The following is a 9,135-nucleotide window of genomic DNA, read 5'->3' as shown; positions in this document are numbered from 1 at the left end:
CATCATCCAATCACTGAGAGCTCTGTGCAAGGACTGACCCTAGAGCACGACTCACTATTCTAATTTGCTGCTCCCAAACAATTCCCATGTGACCTGAGTCACGTTCATGCATAATCATTTCTTGCTCTAATAAAATCTGATCCCTGATTTGATATATTTAACAGGTCCTCGGATGACTATGAAACACCGTAACGCATTGATAAATCCATAGTTCTTCATGGCATCTAACATCTCTATATGAATTGCTATAGAGCAGAGACATGTGAATAGGAGACCATGCCATTTTTGTTCCTTGCAACCCTTGCACAATGTCAAAAGGGCCAAAACAATTCATACCACAGCATGTGAATGGTGGTGAGGGATCAACTTCAGTTAATTCGACATTTGTCCTCTGCCTATGTGTTGGGGTTTTCTGTGGTGATAGTCAAGAATGAGGCATGTGACAATAGCATCTTTTGAAAGAATAATTGGGTATCTCACAAAATTGTCCACCCACTCTAAGTATACAGTACTTTCATGGAGAACTGGGCCAAGCTGATACAACTGATGGTTACAAGGCAGGTTTCCAGATTTCTGGTTGAGTATGTGCTGTTCCTCGTTGAAGGCATCTTGCTATGCAAATTTAATAAGCTTTATAGAGGCTCTCCTTCTTTCTTCCACATTTAAGGGTTTTGCTTTGTTAATCCTCCTAGCTAGTCATTGTATTCATGCAACGCTATTTATAGCTGTTGTCCATTTTGAGAACCATGTCAGTTGCTCTAAAAAAATGACCTACTTCGTATCATTGGTTTTCAGCACTTGGACAGCCTTGACCTCAGGACCTCCTACTAACAGTTCTGCAGTTTCTTGGATTCTAACTACTTCTCTCTCCCATAAGAATCTGGATCTTGTGAACCAATTTGAAATGATTAACTCTGCTTCTTGGAGGCCAAAACTTTTTCAAGACTATTCCAAAATTTTCAGGTGTGAAACATCTTGGAATCGGAATCGGTTGTAGGTTTCTTAAATCATTCACCCAGTTCTCCCGCCTTGGTTTCCATACACAGGATAATGGTTCATCCCAATCGATGTCCTTTTAGCACATCTCTTGTAGCATCCTCTTTCCCAGTAGGACAAATGGGGCCAGGAATTCTAATGGATCACAGATAGAAACCACAATTGAGAGAATTCCACGTTGCGTGGCAGATTTTTCACCAACTAAGACCTACCTCACTCCCAGCACTTTCTGTACTGGAAGATCATGAGTATTGTTATTTGTGTCATTCACCTCAGTAGTACAATCAGTGGCACAGATAGACTCAAAGAAGCCACAACTTTCTTTTAGCACAAAAATTTGTGCTTCTCCCACAAGATTGATTTCCTTATCAATGGATTCTGGGCTTATGAGACCATCATCTACATAGAAATTCTTTCTGATGAAGCTACTGTAGCTGCTTAATGAAGGTGAACCTTCCTCCCTGACATTAGAACCTGTCTCCTTTGTCCATCACTGGACCCACAGGTAATCTCTATCTCGCTAATATGAACCCTGGGAAACATCCCACATCACACATGAATACAACTAGGTGTTTATAGAATCAACAAAGTTTTTTGTTTGCAAGGTCAGGTCTTGTTAGCAGATAGTCATCCAAGGCATTACCTTCATACTTTGCACAGCAGTCAAAAACTACCCTGACCTTTCCTGGCTTTTTAGGGTGATAAGCCACTTGATATGGAATAGCATACATGCCCCATCTCTGGGTCCTTGTCTGCTTTTTCTGCATTGCCATCTACAAAGACACCCTCCATGAATGTCACACAGTCATTCTTGAACTTGGTCTCTCTGTCCAGATTCCTTTTAATGTGCTTCATCTGAATTAAGGTGAGTCTTTAATTGTCTGGGAAGTGGATAAGTACTTAGAAAGGGAGGGGCATCTCCAGATGGCCACACTCATTCTGTTGGACACTTCTCTTCTAGATCTGAACGAGCTGAACATCTTCTTGAGATGCAGTCTTGGTACTCCATGATGTAGTCTCAGACTCAAGTGCTCTAATAACAGTGGCTGGTGTCACAGGTGGAAGCTCTCTGACAGATATACAATGGTACAGGACAATCACATCCTTAGAATTCATGCATTATGGTTCACTGGTTCAACAATGCTCCAGCCTAGGTCAGTATTAATGGCAAAAGGCTCATAGTCACCTCTTATGATAACCGGTCAGGGTGCTAATGCTCTGGAGAAGTGATAACCAATCAGAAAACCTTCCTCGCAATCCTTAAGCAGGGGCAATTGAGTCCCTTCCCATCATTGTGGATAGCCCGAGTCTTACTGGTTCTACCTTCAATTTCTCACAAACCTGCTGGTCAACAAATGTGTTACTACTCTATCCAGTAAGACATATGCCAATGTCTCTTTTCCAGGCGTGTTAGATAATGAGATGCATACTGTCATTGATGTGCTCCCACATCCTTTTACATAGCATGATAGTGAGGATGTACTTGCTTCAGCTTCACCTTGTGAAGGAGGTTTGTCAGCTGCAGGATGATCCTCATGTAAAGGGTTAGGTGCTGCTTTTTGCCACACGTGTTCTTTTTCTTACAATCCTTGGAGATCAGTCCCTTCCTCAGGCATGCAAAATATAGGCTATTGTCCTGAATTGTCCTTATGTTTTATCCTCCACATCTTTTTCATTTATTTCAACATTTATATATGCAATGGTTGTTTTCACAAAACATACATTTGACTGGGTTGGGATTATGTGCAGGTGCATTTCACTACTTTGGTTTATTGGACTCTTTTAATGTCATTTCATCAGTGTTGGATTTGGCTGCAGTATTTGATGGATCGATCACATAAGTGACAGAAGGTATACCTTTTGCACGCTATATCTCTCTGAATTGCTTTTCTTCAGAGGGCTTTAATGCATGCAAGGATGATACTGAATGCACTCTATTAGTGCTTCCTTTGAGATGAATGCAGCATGCTCTCTAAAACTGGGGTAGTCTTGATCAAACTCTTCTGTGACATAACGATTCCACCTTCATGTTACCCAATCTGGGAGTTTGACCAGCATCTTCTGACTCTCTTTGGAGTTATTTAGTACCTGAAGACCCTTGATATCAGGCATACAGTAGCATTGCTATATGCTTGCAGGAAACCACTGGAGTGACTGCATCCAGTGGCTCTGGAAACTGTGGAGCCATATATGGTTGTCCCGGTCAAGCAGCATGCCCAGTTTTGCTTATTCTGTCTGTGTTATAGCACAGCATGGTGCAGGCAGGAATGAAGGTGACGATCCACTGGTGTCTCCGTGACAAAAGGGTTTATTAACAAAAAAAGGCACGAATAAAAGGACCACGAGGGGTCAAAAACACACCAGAAAAATAAGGAACAAACTAAAAGAACCACAAAGTAACAAAACACTGGGAGCAGGACTAAGAAGGCAAACTACAACAACCACACGCAGTAACAGGAGTACACAACATGAACTATGACAGACTAACACGGAAGACACAGGCAAGCACTTAAATACACTGAACACAATGGCTAACAAGGGGAAGGTGTGGATAAACAGAACTAGAGGCAATGAGGAGCAGGTGACAATCCAATCAATCAATTAAGGCACAGGACATCAGGTGAAATAAAATACAAAGAGGAACACGGGAACGTCGAGAAACACCGAGGGCTGACACTAGGTAGGACTAGGAACAGAAACACAAGCAGAAGAGAAAAAGCAGATACAAGTAGATAAACCAAAACAGGGAAGCAAAGAAGTAATAACACTAGGGAAAACAGAAAACTTATAAACAAAACAAAGCAAGTGAGGCTGGTCTCAAATCACAGCCGCAGGGTTACAGCCTTTGTCACACACTCAACCCACTGAGCAATGCGGCAGTCTGGAGAACAGAGGAAACACACAAGGGTTCTGAAAGAGGCTGAAAAGGCGGGCTGGTCAGCGACACCTGCTGGACCAGGGGAGGAGGAGACGAAGGGCAGGGATGGGAGGGAGCTGACTCTGACATCTGACCATCAAACTCTCCTTTCAGAGTCAAGTGTACCCTCATTTGTCCCATTATATCTGCTGCCACTGCAAATTTGGAGTTGCGTGTTATCATACTGTATAGGGATGGCATGGTGGCACTGTGGTTAGCACTGGGACCAGGGTTTGAGTCTCCACTGCGGTTCTACGTGTGTGGAGTTTGCATGTTCTCCCTGTGTCGTCATGGGGTTTCCTCCAGCGGCTCCGATTCCTCCCCACAATACGAAAACCTCATGAGGTTAATTGGGGTTACCAAATTGCCCGTAGGTGTCCATGTGTGTGAATGGTGCTCCGGACTCTCCGCAACTCAAATAGGACAAGAGGTTTCAGAAATGGATAGATGTTGTCATATAGTTTTCAACTCGGATTCAAGCTTCTCAACAGCATCCATTAAGTCATTTAAGTCAATCCCAGAACACCCTTGCTTGAGTATCCCTGACTTGAGTTTTCCATTTCTCGTACATCCTTTCTTTTTAGAACTGCTTCTTGCTGCTTTAGCTCCAGCATCTTTGGTGTTAAGTGTCTCTTATGGCAACTTTTTTATTCCATGCTCCCTCGGAACCATTTCAGGAGATGACTCAGAGCCGCATGCTGAAACTGTAGCCCACATAGAAAGGCTGCAGCATGAAAGGGGCATGTTTTCACTTCAACTACAGCAGTTACAGAATGAGACCACACTTCATACTGCTGTTCGCAGGTATTTATTCTTCTGTAAGTTTATCTTGGAACATTGAAAGATTTAAGTAAAATGGCAAAAAATAAAACAAGTTTTAAAAATACAAAGCTTAAAATAACAAATATTTTGTGTCAGGATCGGTCACTGTCCTATGTCTGTTCCCTGTTTGGCCAGCAGGTGTCGCTGGCCATCCCATATCCTTAGCTCCTAATGTGTTCTCCTGTTCCCTGGGCCGTCGCATGCTTAATGGGCTGAGTGGGTGGCTGTGTCATCCAGGCTTCTCTTTTGTTATCAGTTTGACTATGTTTATAATTTGACATTTATGTTTCTTTGTACATTCTTGGTTAATTATGTATGTGTTTTACAGTTCCTTGTTTTTGCTCCAATACTCGTATTTGTAGTAATGTTCAGTTACCCTTATTATCTAGTCTCCCCTGGTGTTTGACCATATATGTGTTGATTGCTCTCACCTATGCTTGCATTCCTAGGGCTTGTTACTGCCCATACCCATCTCTTGTTGATTCTCGTCATGTATTTAGTTAAGTGTTTGCCCTTGCTTCAGTCTTAAGTTGGTCATTAGGCCCTTTCACACTGAAGTTCTGTAACCTTCTCTCTGGTTACAAGTTCTTGTCTTGACCAGGCACTTCTGAACTTCTGGCCATTTTCGTGTGTCGTTTTCACACCGCACAACAGAACTAGAACCTTCCCACTAAATAAGCAGGGGAGAGGCAAAAAGCACTTAGGTTAAACTTCACACATAATTTGAAACTGCATCACCACTCCAAAGCAATGGAGAATTAACAAGTTGTTAAGTTTTTTGTTACTTACTGAGGGGAGTGATTGCTATCAAATCAGGACACAGCCTTTTACTTATATGTTATTCATGTGATCCACAACATACATATATTTCTTTATTAAATCTGGCTGGCAGACTGATCTTTCAGTTTCACAAAATAAAAAACAATGTAAACATATTCTGCTAATGAGAAGTTTAGGCAATACTAGACAAAAGTTATCGATCTACTGTAATTTTCCAATACAGAAATACAGAGACAAAAGCGAAAAATGTATTCATTAAATGTATTTCATCAGCTCAATTTTTTCTCAACTAATTGTATATCTTTTCCTCACACAGTGCTTGTGCTCAACCAGTCAGCAAGCTATCAATGTAAGCGACTGCCCAGTAGATTGTGTTTGGTCAAAAAGTACCTACTCTGGGTTCCGGAACTGCAAGGAACTATAATCAGGTTGAGTTCCTGCGGTGTAAACACGGCAAAATTTCCTGATTCTGGAAAAGGTTATGGTTCCTGAAAAAAGTTCCTGTTGTGGTTGTTCCTGTGTTTGCTCCAGTTTAGATGTAAGTGCTGTGTTAATTTCTGTGTTATTCCATGATTTAGTTCTTGCTTCCTACCAGCCTGTGTTGCTGCTCATGGTACCACTGGTATTAACATGGAGTACCAACACCAATGACTGTCTGAGGAAATGAACCAAGGCAGACACTTAAATACACAGAGAAACAAGGACAAACAAGGGGCAGGTGTGGCCCATAACGAAATCAACCAATCAATAACGGTACAAGACAACAAGCAACAAGTGGAATAAATTACAAGCACAGGAACTAGGGAACATTGACAAGCACTGAGGGCACCAGGGTAAAACCTAAACAGGGACACAAAGATAAACAATAACAGACACTAAGGAAACAGCAGACCAAGTAATATTAAAAACAGAACGCTGGCCTCCAGCCAACCTCAAACTAGAGGGTTTTAGCCTCTGAGCCACATGCTCAATCCACTACACAGCTACACAGCAGCCTGGAGAGCAGGGAGACACACTAGGGGCTAAAGGACTATAAGGCAGAGATGAGGCAAACAGGATGACCAGCAACACCTGCTGGCCAAAGGGGACATGACACATTGAACAGGGTTGGATGGGCACTGACACGGGCAAGTTCTTCTCTAAAGCAAGTTAAAGCACTAACCGTAAACATAAAGCATGCTAGCATATAATCAGTGATATGTAATAAATATTTGCCAAAATATTACATTGCTTTACATACTTTTATTTGTTTAAAAATGAAAGTTATAACGGTATACAATAAAGAAATCATATTTCATTTAGCACAGCCTGCCTTGCCGATCAGTGTTCCAGCACAGCGCACCTCGGTGATCAGCATTTCAGCAGAGCACGCCTCTGCGATTCGACTTTCAGCACGGCCTGCCTCTGCAATCCACATTTTAGTATAGCTCGCCTATGTGATCAGCCTGCGTAAGCAATCTGGGTTTCAACACAGCCTGCCTTGGCAATCCACACCCACCTCTGCGATCAGCGTTTCAGCACAGTCTGCCTTGGCAATCTGCATTTGAGCACAGCCCACCTTGGAGATCAGCATTTCAGTACAGCGCGCTTTGGCAATCTGCATTTCAGCACTGCCTGCCTCGGCAATCTGCATTTCAGCACAGCCCACTTTGGAGATCAGCATTTCAGCACAGCACGCCTCTGCGGTCCACATTTCAGCACAGCCTGCTGCTGCCTTATGACACTCCCCTCCTCATGTGGAGACTTACAGCACATAGTGAGGTGGAGCCACGTGTATTGCAGAAGGTATCTACTGGTCATAACTCCTCCTGAGAAGGGGTGGGTAAGCAGGAGAAGTAGGGTAACTGATCATTATGATTCCTAACTGCTGTTCTAACCCCAAGTGAACCTGCTGGGGCCTTAAAGCCATTGTTTTGTGTACAGACTGAATTATTCTTGATGCAGAAATGGAGAATCTCCCAGTCTGCTATTAACTTCAGTCTCCACAGCTTCATCCTTCTCTCCCTCTCTCTCCAGTATTGGTGGATACACAATCCTTGCTACATCATCCAGTCCACTGATGCTTACCATCTTCTCATTCCCCCTTATCTCAACTTCACCACCCTCTTCAGTTGCGGAGTTTCTGACATAATCATTTCATATTAACACCCAGCCCCCATCCACTTAACAATTAAACAGCATCCTGGTTTCACACGCCTGCACTTGCCCTCAACTATCCTAACATGTGTCATGCTATCGTACGCAGTCCTGACCAGATTGCTGATACATCCACACAGCCCAGCTTCAGGCCAGGACAGACCAGCTTCAGACCAGCATCAGACCTGCTTTCTGGATGTGAGGCAGGCAGAGTCACAGCCATGCTTTATTACCCCTGCAGGGCCATCACTCGAGCTCCCGTCACCTGCAAGAGCAGCTTGTCTCTGTGGTCTTCTGGAAGAAGTCTGACAAAGTCTCTGTCAGTGCTCGTGAGATACTGCTCACGAGATATTGCTCATGAGACACTACTCACAAGATACTGCTCACAAGATACTGCTCATGAGACACTGTTCACAAGGTACTGTTCGTGAGATACTGTTCACGAGATACTGTTCACAAGAAACTACTTATTGCATTTCTAAATTGTATGGATGCTCAACTTATAATGTACACTGTAGGATATGGTGGTTTATTAATATAAAGCTGCATTTTTTTGGTTGAATAATGTAACAGTTAATTGTTCCTTAGATCTGCTTTGCCTAATCCAGGGAAATCCAGGTCATCATGGACTATATGACCATACCACCCATCTGCAGCAGTGGTGCCTTCCTTCCAGATGTGCTGACTGCAGGTTTTGACTCCCTGAATGACATGCCTGTGAGGAATAACATCCCTCCTCTTGAAGAACAGGTACCGTGTTTGTCCACAGCTGACGTGAGAAGAATTCTGCTGAGAATCTCCCCACAAACTGCTGCAGGACCAGACAACATACATAGCCGTGTGCTCAGGGAATGTGCAAACCATCTGGCAGGTGTCTGCACAGACATCTTTAACATTTCCCTGAGCCAGTCAGTCATCCCTACCCATACTGAAGGAATCTTCTGTCTTCTGTCTCAATGGCTACTGCCCTGTAGCAGTTGTGCCTGTTATCATGAGGTGTTTTCAAAGGTCAGTCATGCAACAACTAAAAGCCGGACTTCCTACATCACATGACCCCCTCCAACTGATACACAAGCTGGACTGTGTGCATATGCCTTAAGTATACGTGACTTAAGTATAGCAGCATTTCATTTTAATTTTAATTTTTTGACATGGCAATGCTTCTTCATTTAGTGCTTCACCGTTTCAGAGACAGGCATTGTTTTCTTATCTGTAGCGGAAAAAAGGGCTAAATAAAATCAAAAAGGCACAGAAAATCCAAATATAACACAGTCATATATTATTTATACCCATGGTTCTTATTCATTATTCCGAACTTAATCTTTTTAGCTTCCTACTCATTTGTTCATATTTTTCTTCCAGAACACAAAAATCATTCAATAACCAAGTAAATGGTTTTATTTTTTGCCACCAGAAGAGTTAATCATTTTCAAAAAGTTTCCCAAAACCAGGAGACTGATATTAACCGTGGCATCCATAATATT

This window comes from Paramormyrops kingsleyae, chromosome 11 (assembly GCF_048594095.1).
Source record: "Paramormyrops kingsleyae isolate MSU_618 chromosome 11, PKINGS_0.4, whole genome shotgun sequence".
NCBI classification, from domain to species: Eukaryota; Metazoa; Chordata; class Actinopteri; order Osteoglossiformes; family Mormyridae; genus Paramormyrops; species Paramormyrops kingsleyae.
Note: the sequence above shows the minus strand (reverse complement) of the source record.